This window comes from Candoia aspera, chromosome 3, assembly GCF_035149785.1.
Source record: "Candoia aspera isolate rCanAsp1 chromosome 3, rCanAsp1.hap2, whole genome shotgun sequence".
Lineage (NCBI taxonomy): Eukaryota > Metazoa > Chordata > Lepidosauria > Squamata > Boidae > Candoia > Candoia aspera.
Window position 1 is genome coordinate 31,135,384 of NC_086155.1, and position 22,076 is coordinate 31,157,459.

At 39.2% G+C, this 22,076-nt stretch overlaps 1 protein-coding gene across 1 annotated transcript in view; it reads left to right on the plus strand.

Moving 5' to 3' along the window:
• The window catches only part of NECAB3 (N-terminal EF-hand calcium binding protein 3), a 113,807-nt gene that overhangs the window by 77,369 nt on the left and 14,362 nt on the right, over positions 1-22,076 (plus strand). The window lies entirely within an intron of this gene.

Consider the following 22,076-nt stretch of genomic DNA (forward strand, 5'->3'; position numbering starts at 1 on the left):
ATAAATAAATATCCAATATTTTAGTTCCAATCTTAACATTTCATAATGAGTGTTCAGATTTTTTTTTAATTTTAAAAAAGCCATGTATAATATAATTATTCAGTCACACTGTGATTAGAAACAGCAGCTACAATATCAATATGATCTAGATAATAAGATGAAAACCAGTTATAAAATAATGAAGTGCCTCAGCAAGTAAAGAGAAAAGGCCTCCATGTGTTACTAAAAGGATATCATAGCTGACATTCCAGCTATGGTCTCCACTACTGAGAAATCTTTCTTATTTACTCCACCAACTTATAAATTGTATAAGGACAGCCCATAGTGCAGTGAACTTCAGTCAGAAGAAACAACTTGAAAATTGTGTTTTATTTTGAAAGAGAGAGAGAGAGAGAGATTAACATATGAGTTGGAAGGGATCTTATAGGTCTTCTAGTCCAACCTCTTAATGCAAAAAATTCATTCAGTCATTCCTAATATCGTTCTTTAATTCTTGCTTGAAAACCTCCAGCAAGGAAGAATCTTCTACCTTTTTCCATTGCTTAACATGTCTTATTGTGAGGAAATTTCACTTAATCATCAGACAGAATATCCTTTTTGTTATTTTTAACTTGTTCTTTGTCCTGCTTTTGGTTTCAACAGAGAATAGGTCCAACCCCATTTGCACATAACAGCCTTTATGTATTTGTAGATAAGTATCAGGTCTCCCTTCAGCAAAGTATCGTTACCTTGTCATGGTACTGGAGCTTAAGCACCTCAATGATGCCATGAGCTAAACCATGAAGGGCCACCCAAGACGGGAAGGTCATGACAGAGAGGTCAGACTAAATGCAATCCCTGGGGAAGGTAATGGCAACCCATCCCAGTATTCTTGCTGTGAAAACTAAATGGATCAGTACAACCAGAGATATGTCGGTATACCACCGGAAGATGAGACCCCCAGGTCAGAAGATGGTCAAAATGCTACTGGGGAGGAACAGAGAATGAGTTCAACTAGCCCCAGATGTGATGATACAGCTAGCTCAAAGCCGAAAGGACGGCTAGCAGCCAACGGTGCTGGTGGTGAACGGCGAATCCGATGTTCTAAGGATCAACACACCATTGGAACCTGGAATGTGAGATCTATGAGCCAGGGCAAATTGGATGTGGTTATTGGTGAGATGTCAAGATTAAAGATAGACATTTTGGGCGTCAGTGAACTGAAATGGACTGGAATGGGCCACTTCACATCAAATGACCACCAGATCTACTACTGCGGACAAGAGGACCACAGAAGAAATGGAGTAGCCTTCATAATTAGAAGGTAGACTTCAGCAATTCATGGAGCGAGAATTGCCAGATGTACAAGCTGGGTTTAGAAAAGGCAGAGGAACTAGAGACCAAATTGCCAATATCCGCTGGATAATGGAAAAAGCCAGGGAGTTTCAGAAAAACATCTATTTCTGTTTGATTGACTATTCTAAAGCCTTTGACTGTGTGGACCATAACAAATTGTGGCAAGTTCTTAGCGGTATGGGGATACCAAGTCATCTTGTTTGCCTCCTGAAGAATCTGTATAACGACCAAGTAGCAACAGTAAGAACAGACCACGGAACAACGGACTGGTTTAAGATTGGGAAAGGAGTACGGCAGGGTTGTATACTCTCACCCTACCTATTCAACTTGTACGCAGAACACATCATGCGACATGCTGGGCTTGAGGAATCCAAGGCTGGAGTTAAAATTGCTGGAAGAAACATTAACAACCTCAGATATGCAGATGATACCACTTTGATGGCTGAAAGCGAAGAGGAACTGAGGAGCCTTATGATGAAGGTGAAAGAAGAAAGTGCAAAAGCTGGCTTGCAGCTAAACCTCAAAAAAACCAAGATTATGGCAGCCAGCTTGATTGATAACTGGCAAATAGAGGGAGATAACGTAGAGGCAGTGAAAGACTGAAATACTTTGGCCACATAATGAGAAGACAGGACACCCTGGAGAAGATGCTGATGCTAGGGAGAGTGGAAGGCAAAAGGAAGAGGGGCCGACCAAGGGCAAGATGGATAGATGATATTCTAGAGGTGACAGACTGGTCCCTGGGGGAGCTGAGGGTGTTGACGACCGACAGGAAGCTCTGGCGTCCATGAAGTCACCAAGAGTCAAAAGCGACTGAATGAATAAACAACAACAAATCAGGTCTTCTCTTAGTTTGCAAATGAAACATGTCCAACGCTCCTTTAACCATTCTTCAAGACTTCTTTGCCAGATTCCTTGTTTTTAGTGCTTTCTTTTGAACCCATTGCAGCGTGTCCATATCCTTTTATACATTGTGCTCCACATGAGGTTTGACCAGTGCAAAGTACAATGGAACTATTAGCTCATGTGATCCAAACGCAGTGCTTCATAATGAAGTCCAAGAATATATTGGACATTTAAACTGTTACCTCCTATGCCTAGCTCATGTTAAACTGATGGTTGACTAAGTCCCCTTACAGCTTTCTAATATGCACTGCCAGCAAGACAGGTCTCCTCAATCATATCCAAAACAAGACATTGCATTACATTGTCACCATTGAACATCATCCTGTTGGATTTGGTCCAGCATTCAAGCCTGCCAGAATCATTTGCCCTCTAAATTGCTAGCTGATCACCTTACTTTAATGTCAACTGCAAATATAATAACATTCCATTCCATTCCTCTTTATAATTTATAAAGATGTTGATTAGCACAGGCTGACAATGGAGCCCTGCAGGACTTCAGCTGATATTTCTCCCCAGGGTAATGCAGCACCATTAACAAGCACAATTATTCAAACATTTGCAAGTCTTGTGGACCACAATACTCTTTAGCATATTCCATCCACACAAAAATATCATCAGAGACCTTGTCAAATGCCCAGCCTCCCTGTGCCAGTCCTTGCCAACTGCCAGGTGAGATCAAGGTATATTGCATCTGCAGCCATATGTCTTGAGAATTTTATGGCAGAGGTAGGCATATTTTTTGGCTGAGGAGCCCTGCTGATGGCTAGCTAGTAAAGTGAATAGGAACAAAAGAAGGCACAAATAGGTTCAGCAGTACGTTGGGTCAGTTATGTTTACCCTTTATACAGTGTGTGTGTGTGTGTATGCATGCATGCATGCATGCATGCATTTCTGTTCTGAAATATATATTCTTCTCTTCTGGCAGAGACACTGAGATCTTTTTCCCTCAGCACATACGCATCTTTCCCTTTTCCTGCAAAAAAGCACATAGATAAGTACATACTTGCATATACACAGTTTTTCCATCATTCTCTCTTTGCAGCGGAGTTTCTGTAGAATGGTTTCCTCACAACCATGTTCTGTTTGATCAGTCCTTTCACCATAGATGTGAGGAGGTTTCTAGAAAAAAGCATGGTGTTTGTAAAATTGGCATTAGATGCAAACCAGTTACAAATGAATTGGGAAGCTCAGGTGTTCAGCAGGCCTCAAGCAGGCCTGGTTTTACTATTAGGCAGAGTGAGGCAGTTGCCTCAGGTGGCAAATATTGAGTATCATGGAAGGGCAGCAAATTGTTATCTACAATACTTTTTTAGCCTTGGGTTTTTACTGGTAGAAATGGAAACTGATATTTTGTGGGGAGGGTCCCCATGTGTGCCTAATTTGGACTCATGAGCATCTTAACCTGGATGAGTATAAGACACCATTTTCCGCTGTGCCTCAGGCAGCAAAATGTCTCGGTTGAGCTTTGGCCACAGAAAAGACCCCTGTGAGTTGGATGGAACCTATTGGCTATTGTTTTGCCCATGGGCTTTATAAAAAAGGACCATATCTCAGTGATCATTAAACATATGCTGGCATCTTCAGATTCAGTTCCTAGTGTATGAAATTAAGAGCATTATGTAAGAGCTAATGTGAAAGAATTGTGCTTGAGACTTGATATCCCTGAGACAGATTAACCCAGCTGGTATAAAATGCTTTGGATTCCAAGATTTCAAGTAAGGCTCAGTCTCTTAACCATCACCTGTTGTTTTGTCCCTAACAGCCAGTGAATGACAGATCCAGAATATATAAATTTACCAGCCAATTTCCATTGTCTAGCTGTTCTGGCAAAAACTGGAATAAATGTAAGGATTTTCCAATCACAAAGTGTGTTGAAATGTGAATTTGTGTGTTAGCTAGTTTAGATGTGTACTGAAATGCTAGATGTCTGTATTAGGATAATTCAGTTTCTAACCAGAAGATTTGTTTTTCAGTAAATGCTGTAATAGTCTAGTCATTCTGGGGATATGGGAGAGATAATTTAAGTGTCTGCTAGAACTAGGAAGCTGTCCTCACTGAAATTCTTGGAGGATAAAGACTCACGAGGAAACTATGGTACTCCATACAGGATTCCTATATGGAATCTGCAGCTGGCCCTATAGTGTCTCCTCAGTAGGCCTGTACGAATCCTTCAAAAGAGGTGTTTCAAAACATATTGAGGTACAGATGAAGGGCCTCACTCTTTGCATTATTGAAGCAACTGCATCTTTTTCTAGGCTCATGTAATTGACTCAGAAGCTGCTCCACCTTTCTATCCTGCTGCAATCCAGAGGCTTTCAGCAGCTTGCATGAAGTATAAAACCAAATAAAGCATACATAATATAACTGTATAAATAGGCTGACCATATTTCCTTGAGACAAAAACGGGACATTGGGATGGCAAAACAGGACAGGGTTAAACTTATGTAATATTATCTAATATTCCATATTCATGAAAAAGTAAGATGATAAAAAAAGTTTTAAAGAGTTTTTAAGATCCATTTGCTGGTCCTTGTTGGGAAGTTGCAGGAAGGGGAGGTGCAGCAGTGGTTGGGTCCAGAGAGGCTGGTGCAGGGGTGGCATTGGGCGGAGAGGTTGCAGGAGGGCTGAGGGCGGTGGCGAGCTGGGACAGCAGGCTAGAGAAGTGCAGGAGAGTTGAAGGCAGCAGCGAGCTGGGACGGGAGGACAGGAACGGAGGCAGCAGCAGGCTGGAGAAGTGCAGGAGAGTTGAAGGCAGCAGCGAGCTGAGACGGGAGGACAGGAACGGAGGCAGCAGCAGGCTGGAGAAGTGCAGGAGAGTTGAAGGCAGCAGCGAGCTGAGACGGGAGGACAGGAACGGAGGCGGCAGCAGGTTGGAGAAGAGCAGGAGAGTTGAAGGCAGCAGCGAGCTGGGACGGGAGGACAGGAACGGAGGCGGCAGCAGGCTGGAGAAGAGCAGGAGAGTTGAAGGCAGCAGCGAGCTGGGACGGGAGGACAGGAACGGAGGCAGCAGCAGGCTGGAGAAGTGCAGGAGAGTTGAAGGCGGTGGCGAGCTGGGACAGGAGGACAGGAACGGAGGCAGCAGCAGGCTGGAGAAGTGCAGGAGGGCTGAAGGCGGCAGCAAGCTGGGCAGAAGAACAGGAACGAAGGAATCTAATGAACAGTTGTCCCCGACAACCTGTTCCTCTCTGGTGCGCCCTTTTATTTTATTTTCTTCCTCCCGCTTTGGCCTGAGAGCCAATCAGCCTCTTTTCTGCTGGGCACGCTTTTCCAACTGTCTTGCACTGCACTAATTGGCAGCAGCGACTCTTCCTCTTGCTCACTGCCAATCAGCTGTTCCTGTGGTTCCTGCTCTAGGTTTCCCACCTGATTGAGAACTATTGCCAATGGGTAAGTCAGCCTCCTTTTCAATTTCAGTTTCAATTTTTTCCCGCTTTTCCCAATAACGGCTCCAACTTTTTAAAAAAACGGGACAAAATTGACATTTATATTGAAATGATGGGACGGTCGGGAAATGTTAAAAAAACAGGACTGTCCCTTTCAAAACGGTACATATGGTCAGTCTATGTATAAACAATAAAACACTATCACCTAAACAGAAAATTACAAGCAAAAATAGACAAAGTAGATGGCATAATAAAATCAGGAGAAAGCTCTCTGGAACAACTCTGTCTTTAAAACCTTCTGGAATATCCACGAGGCTAGTCTGATTTCAGATGGGAGGCTGTTCTACTGCATCAGTGTTGCCATGGAAAAGCAGTACCTCCTTGTTTCAACCCCCCGCCCCAAGATTTCCCAAAAATCAGTAATAGTTTTGCTCTGTTTGACCTAATTGGTCAGACCAGTCCTATTTGGAGTAGGCAGTCCTGCAGCTATCTTTATGCTTGCTTGTGTATGTGCAGCCTTTTCTCTCTCTATTTCCCCAAACATATGAGACTGGAAAAAGTCATAGCTATCTTAACAATTCAAAAAGAGATTTCATAAACACACCTACACATTCTGAAACACTCAAGGTTTTGTGCAGCCACTTTCTCCAAATGCCACAGAGTAGATCTCTATTTGTTGATCCTCTAAGTCCTGGCTTTGAGATCACTAACACCTGATTGTCCCATGAAACAATATAAAACCCAGTATGAAGGGACCCAAAGGAAGTAAAATCCTCAAAAGTCTTCAAGCTTTTGCCACCTACTGTTTATATCTAAGAGTGTTAACTGAACTGACATCAATCTCCAGTCACCATTATGTGAGACTACAACACGTATTAGAACTGCAGCATCTAGGCAGCGTTTGCTGATAAAACCGGAATGTACTTCACCTATTCTCTTTTGGATTTTTGAGATATTGTATTGATCTTTCCTAGAGGGGTCTGCTTCTTGGCTGCCAACAAGGAGGAACATACAAAATGTACCCCCTTGAACCATAATCTTTATTGGCACTCTATCCATTTAATCTTAAAGGCCTTTGTAATACTTCCAATACATGACTACGTAGCTGCAATAAGAGATTTAATTTTGTCTTTCAACTTTTGTTTGTTATGTTGCAGTGTACTCAGTGACCACAGTCAATTTTATGTCACCTTACTCTTACTGTCAACAAAACACAGGAGTTTATGCATGTGAGAAGAAACCCATATATTCCCTCCTACCCCTTTAAGAGCACACAAAAAGTGACAAGACTTTGAGATGCTCAAGTTGGTTTATTGTCTTCCCATGTTCTGGAGGATTTCATTTCCAGCCATTGTTTTGGCAACATCAGCTGTTCACAGGCCAGGTTGTCCCCTCATGCCTATTGGATGTATGGTGTACCAATGGTTGATTTTATTCTTGGCAAATGCTGAGTCTCCATCTGCGGTTGACTTCTCCGCCTCAACCAAGAAAAACAAAGTGAGTATTCTACGCATCTTCCGCATTTCACCATCTCCACCGCCTCGCCGTGCTGCTGAAGGAAATGGCAATGAGGGGCTGGTTTTGTCTCCACGGCAGCCCTTCAACTCTGGTCGGCTGTAAATATTTATCCTGTTTCCCAGGGGAAAGGTGAACAGGGGGAGGACTTTTGAGCCATGAGAAAGTTTTCCAAGAGGAGGCAGCAGCACTACCTTGACCTGTAAGCAAAACAGAATCTTCCTAATAAATGGCACCCTTCTTTTCTCAGACATCATCAGCCTCTCTCTGATCCTGTTCTACAGCTTTAGACTGAGCAATCTTTTGAACTACATAGAGTCAGATCTGTTTTTTTCTAACAGATGTTTTCACATTGTTGGCTTCCCTTGCTGTGATTAATATCTGGCAGACATTGTTAGAAGATCTAGGACAGAGGTAGGCAGAATGTAGATTAGAATCTACTGTTAGATTTGAATTCTGGTTGTTTTACCAAAAGACCTCCTTTATTTATACATGCATCAGATTTTTTTAAAAAAAGGTGTTTTCTATAATCTGCAGTATCACAGATGTGGATTTATGCATATACATGGCTCATCTCAGAAGATAACTTGGTGAAGTAAGAAATAGTTTCTGCTGCACAAGATTCCATACAATATTTAATTCCTTCCTAAAGCCACTATTTTTACACTATAATCTGATCCTGGAAATTGGGGCTAGAATAGAGGTGTTTTTATATCTCATCTAGCATATTTTTACCAGTAACTGGGATCTAGGTTCAATCATGCATAGAGTGAAAAGATGAAGATTGCCTTAAATTGAGCTTAACTCTTAGCGACTTGGTGTTTTATCCAGACAGTTTCCTTGGTAGATTTATGGAAGTGATTTATCATTGCTTTCTTCTTGGATTTTTTTTAAACTTCCCAATTAGTTTGCAGTCATGGGATTTCCTCGTGATCTCTCTAACCAAGGTCCAACCCTATTTAACTTTTGGGGGATTAGCCAAGGTATGCTAAGTGCTGCCACCTGCTGTGATTCAGAGGAAATTAGGGAGCTGTGAGGAGAGGAATGTATGGAAAGTGATTAGCTCTATAAAGGAAGAGTGAAATAATGTATAGGAAGGATAAAGCAGTGAAGATATAGGATGACATACTTGTAATACAAACCTGGATGAACTAGTCATTGTAATGACTAGGATGTAGGAATATAATCCAGGCAAAAAAAAAAGGTTTAAGACATTGGTAAAAAATGTGATTTGTATAGCATGAGTTTGATTATGTGCCATCAAGTTGTTTTTGATTCATAGTGACTAGGTAGGTAGGTAGGTAGATGACCTACCCGTAACCTGTTCTTTCAGGTCTGCATAGCATGAGTACAAAGTAATAAATGTCACTTAACTGTTCCTATAGATGAACTTATAGAACAGATCTAAATAAACATTATTTATTTATTTATTTATTTATATTTCACATTTCTGTCACTGCCTATCTCCCCCAAAGGGGGACACATTATATCAAAGAGTTGCACCCACAGAACAAAACTCATGCTGTAGTCATCCTTCAGGCATTATTTTCTATTAAACCTCTGTTTTTTCTCCTTTACTGCTTTTATTATGGCTTGGGGAGTGGCTTTGGGGTGCTTCTGAGCAAAGACATTTCCAAGCGGTAAGTCTATCAGTTATACATTTGGGAAACTTCTATGGAAAGATGCATGTTAAATCAAACTGGAGAGTTTTATATTAAGGATATTCATTTGCATAGGAAATTGACAAAAGCAGGCAAAGCATGAAAGGTTAATGGAAGAGTGGAGCACCTGAGCTCAACTTTCTCCACCTCATTGGTGAACTGGAAGAGACAGTGTCTTTTTTAAAAAAGAAAACAACTAAAATCAGACAAATTAAGGAATGATTTGAATTTGTGCAGAAGAAAATAAACATCTGAGGAGTAGCAACAGATGACTGCAGTTTCACCACTATTTGATTACCAAACCATGAGGCCTTTCAAGCATCTTCAGTTTTGTCCATACATATGAGATGTACAGCTTGAGTTCATGTTACAGACACATTTATGTTCTTCTATACCATCTGCCCTGTGTTTCCTGAGCACCCACTGTTTTAGAAAATTATACAGCCTTTCACACACATTATTCTGATCCTGCCAGAATCTTTTCAGCTTATTTGTAAGATCATTTGATCTATTCACTCTCCGTGAAAACAGACTGTGTGACAGTGAAAAAGACAGGTAAGTCCTGCCACATGAATTGCAATATTGCATTTTCTGCAAGACTGGTCTTCAAACCAGAAACACCCTTGCATACTTTTTCAAGCCAATTCACCTTTTAAATCCCTTCCAGAATACCATTTTTCTATAAACCTTCTGAATAAATATGGCTTCCTCTTTCTATCTTGTCTTCCAATAATCAATATTTTTCCATCTTCAGTATTCTTCCTTCTTGATCTCGTCTAGATTGTGTTTCTTAGGTTTTAAATACTCAAATTGGTACTTATTCATTTGCTACATGATACACTAGTGATGTTGTTTCAAAGTTTGTTCTTTCTAGTATTGGTTTATAGAAGTTTTGTTTTATGTTTTGTGAGCAGAGTATGAAATGTTAAGTAATATAGTTAAAATGATATTGAAAAATTGAAATATATTGTCATTTTTGACATGTTGGAAGAGACATAGGCAAGAGAGAATGCTAAAAGTTGAAAGAAGCTTCTGTGGTATTTCAGTGCTTCTTTTTGGGCTTATATTAAAGGAATAGACCTGCTGCATTCTGGGAAGGCTTGCATTGTGGAGTATGCTACATTGTTCATGCAAAACCTCCTTTTTGAAGATGCTTCACAAGCAATGTACTTCTCTGCCTAACAGCAAAGTGACCACATTGCTTCATTTGGAAGCTTCCTCTAGCAGTTGCAGTAGCCAAAAGAGACTTCTCCTCTCTACACAAGCAGAGGAGAGTCCTCTGTTGCTTCCAGTCAGTTACTGGAAATGTCAGACATGGTGTTAAGATAACATAAGCGCCATATTGCTTCTTTTTTCCATCACAGGAGAATCTTGTTGCCTCCTTGCCTTAGCAAGGGTGAATTACATTGCCTCCATGTCACAAAGTGCCTTGATCAAGACAAATATGAGTTGTCTTACAGAAGTTACAGTGTAGACGCTTTGTTGGGCTGAAAATGATCTGGGCCTATCTCATTCTCTGAACAGCAGAAATAAACATCTTCTTTATTATTTATTTTACACATCCTATTCTTCAACTGAAATTTCCAAAGGAAAATTAATCTCAAAAAATTAAATATAGATAGGAGTCATGAAATGCAAAAGGCAACAAAATCTTACAAGCCAAGTGAAAACAATCAAAAAGGTTAAAATTCAATCAAAACTAGAGCCACTAGATATGGGCTGCAAAGTTCTGGACAACAGCTAGATGGCAGCACAGAGTTTTCTGTATTTCTGTTGCATCAATTGGTCATAGGGATTTATGCAGCCCAAATCTTGTAGCATAGTCTAAATAACTTGGAAAAATGTATTTCTCTGTGCAACAAAGTATATGTCTGATGGAGAGTTTTAGTCATCATTAAGAAGTCCTCATCCATGACAAACACCCACATCACCACCAACAGCGATGATAATTCTCTGCTCTGTCTAGGCCAATGTTATAATGCTTTCCCAATGTACATGACTCCAGAAATGAAGACTTCACCTTTCAGAACTCTTAGTACAGACATGTTGGTAAATTCTGGGAATTGAAATCCACGTATCTGCAATGTAGGACATACTGGTAAATCCTCCCTTGTGAGGAGAGAAGATGTGTGGTATTTGGCTGTGGAAAACTATAGAAATAATAAGTCTGAGGAACACTGAGTAAGTAGGTCAGCTAGTACTTACAGTGGCCTGGTCTTTTTTCAGGAGGATGGCAAGTCCCCCTTTTTCTTTGTTTTTTTCTTGGTCTATGATCTTTTCAGACTTAATTTTTTTAATATTTCTGTGGGAGGTGTTATTTCCCATCATGCCACCAAACTAGTGGCCTTTCCTCCTTGGGAAGCAGTTGTAACAATGTTGGTACAAGCTGTACCTGAAGCTGGTACCCTAACACCAGGAACAATTGTGATGTCATCCAACTTCACTAGATGATCTTACAATGGTTGAGGTATATGCCACTAAACCCTTTAAGGCCTAACTGTAGCTAAACAGCACTACGTGGTCTTCCCAACATGATGCTCTTGACTGGGTCCCAAAATATCTGGAGGCTGGGGAAGGTTCCTTTTTGTTGAACAACAGCAACCAGGAAACCTGGTTAATAATTTAGAAAAACAACATCAAGCCAGCCCTCCACATTTTACAAATTAAAATAGGGAACAGTGTTTCATTCCAAGGTTCACTTCTAAGCTTCAACTTCCCAGCAGCTGAAAGCTCTGTTCCCATATGATGTTTTTAATTGTGCAATAGCCTGGTCTCCACTAATTTAAAAGGCAAATACAATGACATTTAATTTATTGTTAAGCTTAGGGTTGGGAAAAACTATCCCTATCAGAATGTTTAAATCTGAAATATACAGTGCATTAGCTGCTGGTGTGTAGAAAACATCACGCTGTGCATAGTTAATTAGTTAAGATGATTTAAATGTTTTTATTGAATGTTAACTGTTTTTATATATGAGGGTGCTTTTGTTTGTTTTACTGTTAGTTGTGTGGAATATAAATTGAATAATAACATTATGCATTACAATGCATTAGCATTCATATTCTTAGATCTTTGGAAATCCTGGGGAGGAGATATTTCATTTTTCTTTCACTGAAATAAAGCTAAGGGAGTTACACAAAGCCCCAGACCCCGACTCCCCAATTTTATTCTAATCATGACAGTCCCCATTGCTTCATAAAAACAATGTTGAATTTTTAGCCTCTTTTTGTCACTCTAATAATTCAATAAGATTAGCTATATCTGAGCTGCAAAAATCTGGACAACCACTAGGTAACAGCAAAGAATCAGGGCTTTTGTCTCTCTTTGCTGCAAGTAATGTCTTGCAATGTTATCTGGATGGTTTTTGAATCTGAGGAACTTGAGAAAGTGAGCTTTATGGCTTAGACCAGGGTATCTAAAGAGTCTGACTTTCCCAGACACTTTTTACCCACTTAACCCAAACAGGCATGTAATACTTGTTGAGGGTTCCCACCTACTAGGATGTGAATCAGGAAGGGGCTTGGCAATAGGTCTTCTCTGTAGGAGCTCCTCCCCAGGAAGCTGGTAAAAAAACTGGCTTTTCTGGAGAACTTACAAGGATAAGGCAACTTATCAATGTGTTAATAAATCTAATGCATAAATGGAATATGTAACTGTTTTTATTATAATTTATTACTATCCTTGTGGTTTTTACTAAGTTTTTTAAAATCAGTAAACCACTGAGAGTCAATCTAAATTGAGGTAGGATAAATTCATAAATAAAGCAATCTATCTAGTAGTCATCTGGATTTTTGCAGGCCGGATATGATAGCCCTTAAAGCTGAACCTGAATGGAAAGTCTTATCAGTTGTACCAGAAACATGCCAAACAAGAAATATTGCTAATTATAACTGATTGACACCAGAAAACGAGTTCTTTTTTAGTGAATAGGTACAGATGCTATGTTAGGGCTTAGAACAGCACACGTATGAACAATGACAGGTCCACTTCCATTAAGTCCACTTGAGAGAGAGAAAGAGAGAGACAGACAGACAGACTGCTTTTGGCTTGATGGTATGGATCACGTATACTAGAAATGGGCAAGCTATAAACTTCAAGATATTGCCACACATCAGTACTTAGCCATTCCAGTCAACCTGACCAATGTTAAAAAATGCTTGGGACTGCAGCATATAGTAAAACACACAAAGTATTCATATCTTGCAGATCGGCAGTATAAATAGTTTGGTAATGTGGCACTGTGACATCCCCACAGGGCTGGTGGCCTGTCAAATATTTAAAAGTGAAATTTTAGACATTTGTAATGATTTGTTAAAAATTTGTATTTTTCGGTGGTACTCATATATCATGTAAAATTGTATGATGGAATCTGAAAAGTTGATTTAGGGTACTATACAATACCTACCTAGATATATAGTGCAGGTAGTCCTTGGGTTATGACCACTCATTCATCAACTGTTCAAAGTTATGATGGAGCTGAACAAGAGGGACTTACAATCGAGCTTCAGAGTTCCAGCCTTTGCAGCATCCCCATGGCCACGTGATTGTTATCTGGGAGCTTGATGCCTAGCTCATGATTATGACGTTGCAGTGAGCTGCAATCATGTGATCACGATTTCCAACATTCCTTGCCGGCTTCCCACAAGCAAAGTTGTGGGGGGGGGGGGAGCCAGCAGGAAGTTGGAAATTGCTCCCACTCCTGCTGCTTTTTTGCCTGCCTGCACTCCATAGTGCCTGCCTGCAGCACCCCTGCCCTGCCACAGCACCCAAGCACCCATTTGTGTTCTGGAGCACCTGCCTGCTGCATCCCATGCCCCACACAACACCCACACTCCGGAGCACCTGCATGCAGCAACCCCTTCCACCTGCCCATAGCTTTCACCTGCAGCTCCCACCCACGCAGCCTGCTTGCCTGGGACTCCCGCCTCTTCCCACTTAACAACCCGCATGGTCCTGGGGTTATGATGGCAACTGGGACTTTGGAATTGACATCACTAAGTGATGCGATCTCATGATGTCACACGTTATAACTGCATTGCTTAGCAATGGACATTTGGGTCCCAATTGCTGTCATAACCTGAGGACTACCTGTAAAATAGCAAGTGTACTGCTTAATGAATATTAAGTATTCAAGTAAAATACCACTTTTCCAGACACCTATATTCTATCATATGTATTAACATAACATTTCCTGTGTTGCTTGATTTTTCATTAGCTTCTCTGGCCTTCTCTTTTTTATTTCTTTATCACCAGTAATGAGAAAAATAAGCAGCAACTTCATAAATAAGCAGCTTCTGTGAGTTAAGATTGCTATGTATCCACTGTTGGAAAGTATGTTTATCATATTTCCAAGAAACAAAATTCTGAAAGCAGGGAGAATGTGGAAGAAAGAATCAATTAGCATATTTATAAGGCTAAAAATAGCAGGACGGAAGGCTCCTGTGGTCACAGTTGATGTATGCTGGAGCTAGCCTTTTGCTATGTGGCAGCGCATTGGCTTTAAATAAATAAAAAGACATCTTCCTCCTCTATTTCTTATTTTCCCTTTGAATATGGAGGGGCTTAGAACAATTAACAGGTGAATGCTAATGATTGATGAAATTCTTCAAAGAAAACTACATTTGGCAAAACTTCTTTGGGGAAATGCCTCCCTTGTTTCTTCTAGAAATTCATTGTGGGTGCCTTGGCATTTTCTCTATTCCTTAACTCAGGATACATTTTGGTATCTCATAATTCATATGGTCCTTTTCTTCTTTAGTAATTTACCTGTGCAGATATGTTACTTCCTATATTTGGACTTCCTGATGATTCCTGTAAACAACTTTTCTTTATTTTCAGTACATAGAATAAAACATTTTTTTTTAGTTTTGGTTTCAGATCTTGGGCTTGCTTATAGTTAATCAATTAACCATTGCAAACCTGTATTCTAAAACTTTGACTAGGTGACTGAATGGAATGCTTAATTCTAACTATAGTACATTGTTCATGTTACATTAATTGTTGCTGCCTTGCCACTATTTTAAACTTAATACAGTGCTCTTGGTTTATAGAATCGTAAATAATTAAGAATGGCTATTGTGGTAGAGGAAAACAGATCAGTGGTAGAATCCCTATTCTGCATGTAGATTTGGTTTTCCTCACTGGCAGTTATGACTGGAAAAACTTGCATCTGGAACTTTCTTTGTTTCTATTAGGTTCAGCTGTTATTTCCATTTAATCATTATCATCCTCAACAGTGGTATTTTCTAAAGTTCCTGGCCATCAGTCATGAGTGGCAGCCAAGAAATTAGGAGGGAGCCAGTTTGCATAGCCAACTGCTTTGACTCTAGACATTTGTGTAGGCTGATGGCATGATCAATATATTTCAGCCTCAGTCTGCCACTGAGAGCTGATACAGTATAGTGGCTAAAAGTCTTGATGAGAACTTAAGAAATCCCTGATTATTTCACATTTGTCAATGAATCAAATGGGTAGTGGCTTTAAGCAAGCTGTTCTCAGTCTCAAGCCACCCCGCCACCAATTTGGGAATATGGGGATCATAATACTGAAATGTATTCTGTAATTTTTGAAAGATTTTAAAGTGCACAGCTAATTTTATTATCTCAGCAAACATGCTGTGCGATGACTGGACGTTTTCTTCTTCCTCCTCCTCCAATAATGATAGCAGTTAGTAACAATTATATTGATAATATCTTCTGAAAAGATGTAGAGTTGGACCATTTCCTCTATTACTATTGTCTATTCATTGAACAAGTACTATGGCCTTTAGATTGGGTATTTTCCAGTGATTTGGGCTCTGACCAAAAGCCTAGGAATCATGGGAGTATCATTGTAGTATGTTAAAGGTACAAGCAAGATGATTTTTTACAGTCAGTAGTGACAAGTCCATTAAGTTTATAACTTCCAAATATTTGGTGAATCCCTTTGGTATGGCTCCAAGAGCTCCAATTATTATTGGTATTATAGTAAACTCTTTCTTCCAAAGTCTTTCAACTTCATTTTGCAAATCCTGATATTTTATTACTTTTTGCATTTGTTTTTCATCAATTTGACTATCTCTTGATATTGCTATGAAGAATCACACTTTTTTTCTCTTCAGTAATAGTAATATCTGATGAGTTGTGTGTCAGGTATTGCTCAATCTGTACAATTCCACATTTTCTAAAACTTTTTCAGGTGTGTGATCCCAATAGTTTTTCTTAACAGTAAAGCCAAATTTTAAAATAAATTCCAATGCATGATTTTTGCAGTTATGCCACGGCATTGCTTATACACAGTTTGGACAATTTTGCTAAGCCACTAATGAGTTGATTGACAGTTTCAGCTTTGATCTTACATAGTCAGCTCTGCTTGACAATACAGCATTATTTGAAATATGTTAAATTTTGCCTTTGATTATGTTGTGGCAAAACAAATTGAAGATTGGTTCTTAAGACATTTCCCCTGACTTTGTAAATATGACAGGGACCAGGTTGAGTCCCCCACTTTACATAATCCTGATAGACCCAAAGGAACTATTCCTGCCCTTAAATAAAGTCCCCTTAATCCTTTTGAGCTGAAAAGAAATATTACTCACCCCAACACTAGTGGGATGAAACTGACAAAAGCAGCAGAGCTTGGCGCATGCAATTGCCTGAGGCAAGCTTCATTAGGGGAAAAGGCAACAATTTAACAAGGCAAAACTGCAAACATTCTAGTCAATTAAGGTCATGCGCCTAATCCTATCAATGTTCCACTGCTCCTTAACTGTCTGTTTCCCACATCATGTCCACCTCGGAAAAGCGCAGTTCTTGCATACAATAAAATGGCTCCATTTGCACAGACTAAGAATAACCTGGTTTATTGCCTATTGTCCCAAGTTCTTAAAAAGCAGGCAGAATCAGGACCAGCTGAATCTTGGGGGAAATTTTCTTCCAAAGGGCAGGAGCAGCGGCATGTCTTTTAGATCCCGCCATATGACATTGCCCAAGCAATGGCACCTGGACAGTGCTGACCCTGTCAGATCTTACTGGATGGGGACAACTAATTGGAGATAAATTGTCCTACAAGTAGTCTAGCCCTGACTGTGAAGGATTTTATTGGTAAGAACCACCAACTTGAATTCCATTGAAAGCAAACTAATAACCAGTGCAATTCACAAAGTAAAAAAGTTATATGGGTATACCTAGGTCGCCCATAACTACCTGTGCTTCTGCATTCTAGACCAGCTGAAGCTTACTAAGAACAAACCCATTGCCAACCTCTCATTCCAAGCAGTAACTACAGTCTTGGCATCAGATCTTTGGGAATTCTACAAATGCCCTCTGAAACCAGCTGGGTCCATCAAACCAGATGAATGGGTCTTACCTGCCAGCATAGACAGCAAGTAGAGAGAACTCCAAAGCATGATCTGTCCATATCAAGGAACAAAAAGAAACATCCCACTGTTTTGAGACAATAAAACAGATCAAGTGTGTGAACCCCACTGTATGTCAAGCCCTCAACGACTTAGGTTGGGTCCATAGTTACCATGGTGGCCATGAACTACCAAGCCATTCCAGATTCTGCCCATAAATGACAGAATAAGCCAGGAAATTCCATCTCCAGCCCAGACGTTGAGTCAAGTAGCCCAGGCAGGGAGGCTGGTACAGAAGCATCAATTCCATCTGTTCTCTAGAGCCCAACCTCACAAATAGGGACTCACATCCAGTTATCAGGGGCCAGCACCAATAAAAGCCACAAGGGTCTCCCAGATAATAATAGCCACTTCCCCATCCCTGCCCTGAGATTGTGGCTAGTGCCACACCTGAAACCCAGGAGGACACATTTCCAAAAGGGGAAGCCCCCCTTCTGTTCCCACCTAGGTTTCAGTAATACAAGCCAGACCAGCCTCTTTTGCAAATGAGAGTTTGTATGAGGAGAGCCTGACTGCAAGCCAATCTGGCACTGAGAAGCAGCAGCCTGAGACAGGGCCACCATGAATCCAATGACCAAGCCTTAGGGTTGGGAACAGGGGACCAGAAAGTGGAATCAGTACAAGACTCTGAGAACACCTTAACTGTGAGTGGCCTGCTCCCTCTCTCCCATCATATCTCAGTCTGCCCGCCACAACCACAATGCCACTACACACTCTTGCTCTCCCCTTCCAAAATACTCTCCTCCAAACCCTGTCAGCTTTTGTCCAGGATGTAGAATACCATCTCTCACCTAGATAATACCAACCATCCCAAGTCAGGCCCCTAGCAGGGTTATAGGCACTTTTCCTTGGGTACTTTTGGTCTGATTTTCTGACATGAATTCAGCTTTCAGTTGCTTTCTTTTTGTAATCTTTTGATTCTTCTGTCCTTTTTCTTTGCAAACTTCCACCAGTAGTGGTTCCTTACTGTGCCTGATATAATAATTCAAGCTATGTTTCTCTTCTTCTACATTTTGTTTTACTGAAAGTAATCCCTCCCCTCCCCGCCCTTTCTTCTGGCAAAGTAGAGCCTGTCAACATCACTTCTTGGGTGGAAAGCATGATTCATGGTCATTAATTTTCTTGTTTCTTATAATTTCAGTTAATATGCTGTGCATTGACTGGACTTTCTCTTCCTCCTTCTCCTCCTTCTCTACAGTGATGAAAATTAGTAGTATTAATATTAATAATATCCTCTGTAAAGATGCAATATTAGATCATTTCTTCTTTTCTATTACCATTTTTATTTATTTATTATTATTATTAATTATTGTGTAGCTTGACTTGTTCTTAAGTGCAAGCAACAGCCATTCTACAATTTTGTATTAGAAACTAAGCAGATATATCTCCATGGATCAGACCAAATTACAAGTGTAGAATATGCCTCATAGTTCATGACTAACCCAAGACAAAATATACGGTATGGCAGAGATAAAACTGAAGGCTAAGTCTCCTGGATGGCAGTCTCATTCTTTCTCAACTGACTCATAACTCATCATTATCTCAGTATCTTTTTCCAGAACACAGTTGTTAATATCAGTTTTAGAGATTAATGCATTGTGGTCTTCTGTAGATGAATTTATTTATTTGTTAAGAGTGCTTCCTGTGATTTATGGTTTCTTGCCATGTTCTGTGTCTTACATAATATAACTCTTTAAAATTCAGAGCATATGGCAAATTTCTATTAATATGTATTCCATTTAATAAATGAAAATAATTGCTGTTCCTATTTAATTAGAAATTAAAATTCATATTATATCGTCATGAATAAAAAATGACAAACAAAAGGTTTAACTATATAGCAAAAAAATACAGTTGGGTATGTTGCTACCTTTATTTGTTATTAATTAAAATGTTCATGAATTAGGAGTGATAAGACAAAATGTCAAAAGATTTATTGCTGAATTAGATTCCTAAATTAGAAATATAAACTATCTGTAGATTAATCAACTAATGTGATACATTTTAATTAACAAACCAATTCCAAGAGTAAATTAAGAACACATCTGTTTATTTCTGGATATTATCTTTGGTTTTAGTTAGTTCCTGTAATTAGCATTATCCAACCTGACTGGGAATCATGGAAGTTCTGAATGAGATTTTGACTGGTTTTGAATGAGATTGGCCTTGTTATGGGGTTTTTGTTTTTTTGTTTTGGCTGTTTTGGAAAGTTTCAACCTGAATGTAGCTGCTCAGAGTTGCAGATAGATAAATAGACGAACAGATAGGATTCCAACACATCTGGAGATTCTTGGGATTGGAAACACCATTATAAATGTTCCAGATAGTTTTTCCTTCTAAAAAATTTAGCCATCTGGATTTTATCTCATTTTTACTTTTAGGTATTTATTGTATTTATAATTGTTTGAATTTTAACTCTGTTTTTATTGTAAACCGCCCAGATTCCCTCCTTGAAGGGGAGATGGGTGGTGATAAATTTTTTTATGAATGAATAAATAAATAAATAATGAGTGTTAGCTTTTGTTTACTGAACTTTGAACAAACCTGCAAGTCCTTCAGTAGCTGAAAAAAATAATTTAGTTTTTAGTAACTGACAGCTATTATTAAATAGTATTTTATCTGTCTTGGGAGTAGGAATGCAAATTGTAGGCAGGCCAACATACAGTAGATGCTTTTAGAACATGTGATTATCACCAAATAGAAGTAGTAAACTTTAGTGATAATTTTACCACTATAGTTCAGAAAATCTTATTAAATTGGGAAACAAATGAGGTTTTTGCCTGTACATAAAGTCTGCAGCCTTTCCATTACAGCTACACAAACCTCTAATAAGACAGCTTCTCATTTTATCCAAACTGAGAAACCTGTATTTACCCCCAGGCTTTGGACCAAGTGAGGATATATAACCATATTTTAAACTTTGGTTAACATTGTGAGTTGTTCTGAAGCAGATAACCCTGTTTTCTTTGTATAGATGAAAAACAAACCAGAATTAAAAGAGAAATGTCCTTTTTGAATTGTTTGTACTGCAAAGACAGAAAGAATTATGCAGTATCAAAACCAAAAGCCTTGCTCTTATATCTAATTATCAAGCCAAAATGAGGAAGAGTTTGAGCTGGACCAAAGTGTTTGTGTGGATAATAGAGGATTTCTTGTGGATTAGTGGGGATTGCTACTCCTAATGGTACCTTGCTGCTAAGCAGCAAACAACAGCTCAATCAAAGAACTCCCAAGGAGAGAACAACACCCCTACCAACACAAGCAGGGCAAGCCACAGTATATAAACTGAGAGCAAGGCCCTCTCCCTCTTCGGACTGAAGATGTTGCCTAGCCTGGCAATGAAATGTCTGCAAGAAAACAACAAGGCTCAGAGAGCACCAAGGATTCCAAGGATTATATTGTTACAATTTATTAGCTAGATTATATGGATGGTTTCAGGACAGAAACAGTAATGCTAGAGAAGTGAATCCATAGTTACATAATGAGGTCAAGTCTAAGACGTATAGGATCATGACAGTAATTTATCTGGATGGATAAAAACTGAAGTAGCTGTTTTATAAGGATCATCCTTGTCGCTGATTCATTATAGAGGAAAGCAGGGCAGGAGGAAAGCTTCCCACTGTTACTGTACATTATTGCCTGGGTTGTGTTGCATGAGGAGTAAAGATCTTTTGTTTCAATCTTCATGAATGTAAAGGCTCTCTGCTTATAGCAAAGCTCAGTGCTAAAATACTTTTATGTGTTCCTTTTCAATGCAATATAAAACTTCAGATGAAAGTCAATATAACAAACTGCCAAATGATATTTAACTGCTTTACAATATGGGCCCAATTTATAGTATGCAAAATCTCCATATAAGTTTATTTCAAAAGATTTCAAAGGTGGAGTATGTTAGTCTTTTGCAACAGAGCCAACAAAAAGTTGTAGTACTTTAAGAGTAACTGTTGGTCCTTTATGTAGTGCAGCGTTTCTCAACCTTGGCCATTTTAAGATGTATGAACAGAATTCCCCAGCCAGCATGCTTAAAATGGCCAAAGTTGAAAAACACTGGTCTAGTGGAATAAAATGGCCCTATTTAGAATAGGTTAAAAAAAAAGTGGAACTTATATTATTCATGTTTTTATAAGTTAACTATACATAAATAAATCAAGATCAAATCTAATTATTTTTTAAAAGCAAAAACCCTCTATTTTAAGTTTATATATGTGTGTGTGTGTGTGTGTGTGTATTGTGCTAGCTAAATATATAAAGGCATTTAAAAAAAAGGAAATTTCTTTAAATTGGATCTAGAGTAAATTATACAAAGCGTAGACCCTATAAAAGTGTCGAGTATATTCCTCTTATTCCCAAGTGGATGTATATAGGACTGCATCCTTAATGCAGCATATTTACCCAAGGACTGTGCAATGATTCAGATGCAATAAGTACTTCTGAGCATGCAAGGGTATGAACATGTCTGCAACTCTTTAAAGCAGACACATCTTTTCCCAGGATCGTGTAACAGCTGCAAACAGTTGGCTGGCTACCATTTTCAAACTTCGTTTGTTATTAATGTAATATAGACAGTTATTTCTTATTTTGGATAATGATAGTTATATACTACAGAAAGCTGTAGAATTTTCCAAGATAAGGAAAAAAGCATTATTGCTTTGTTTGGAAAAAAATAGATAACAAATATTTTAATATATGCCAGTACAAGGATAGTTTCCCTGTGTGTCTTACTTTTAAAAAAAAGGCTAGAATTTTGAAGCAAAGTCAGAGGCCCTGTACAGAGATATTCAACATAGTGCCTGTGGGTGCCAACACATCTACAGATATTTCTGTGCAAACCACCAAAGTGCCCTGTTCTACTTGCCTGTTTTTTGGGTGCTTTTAAAAGGC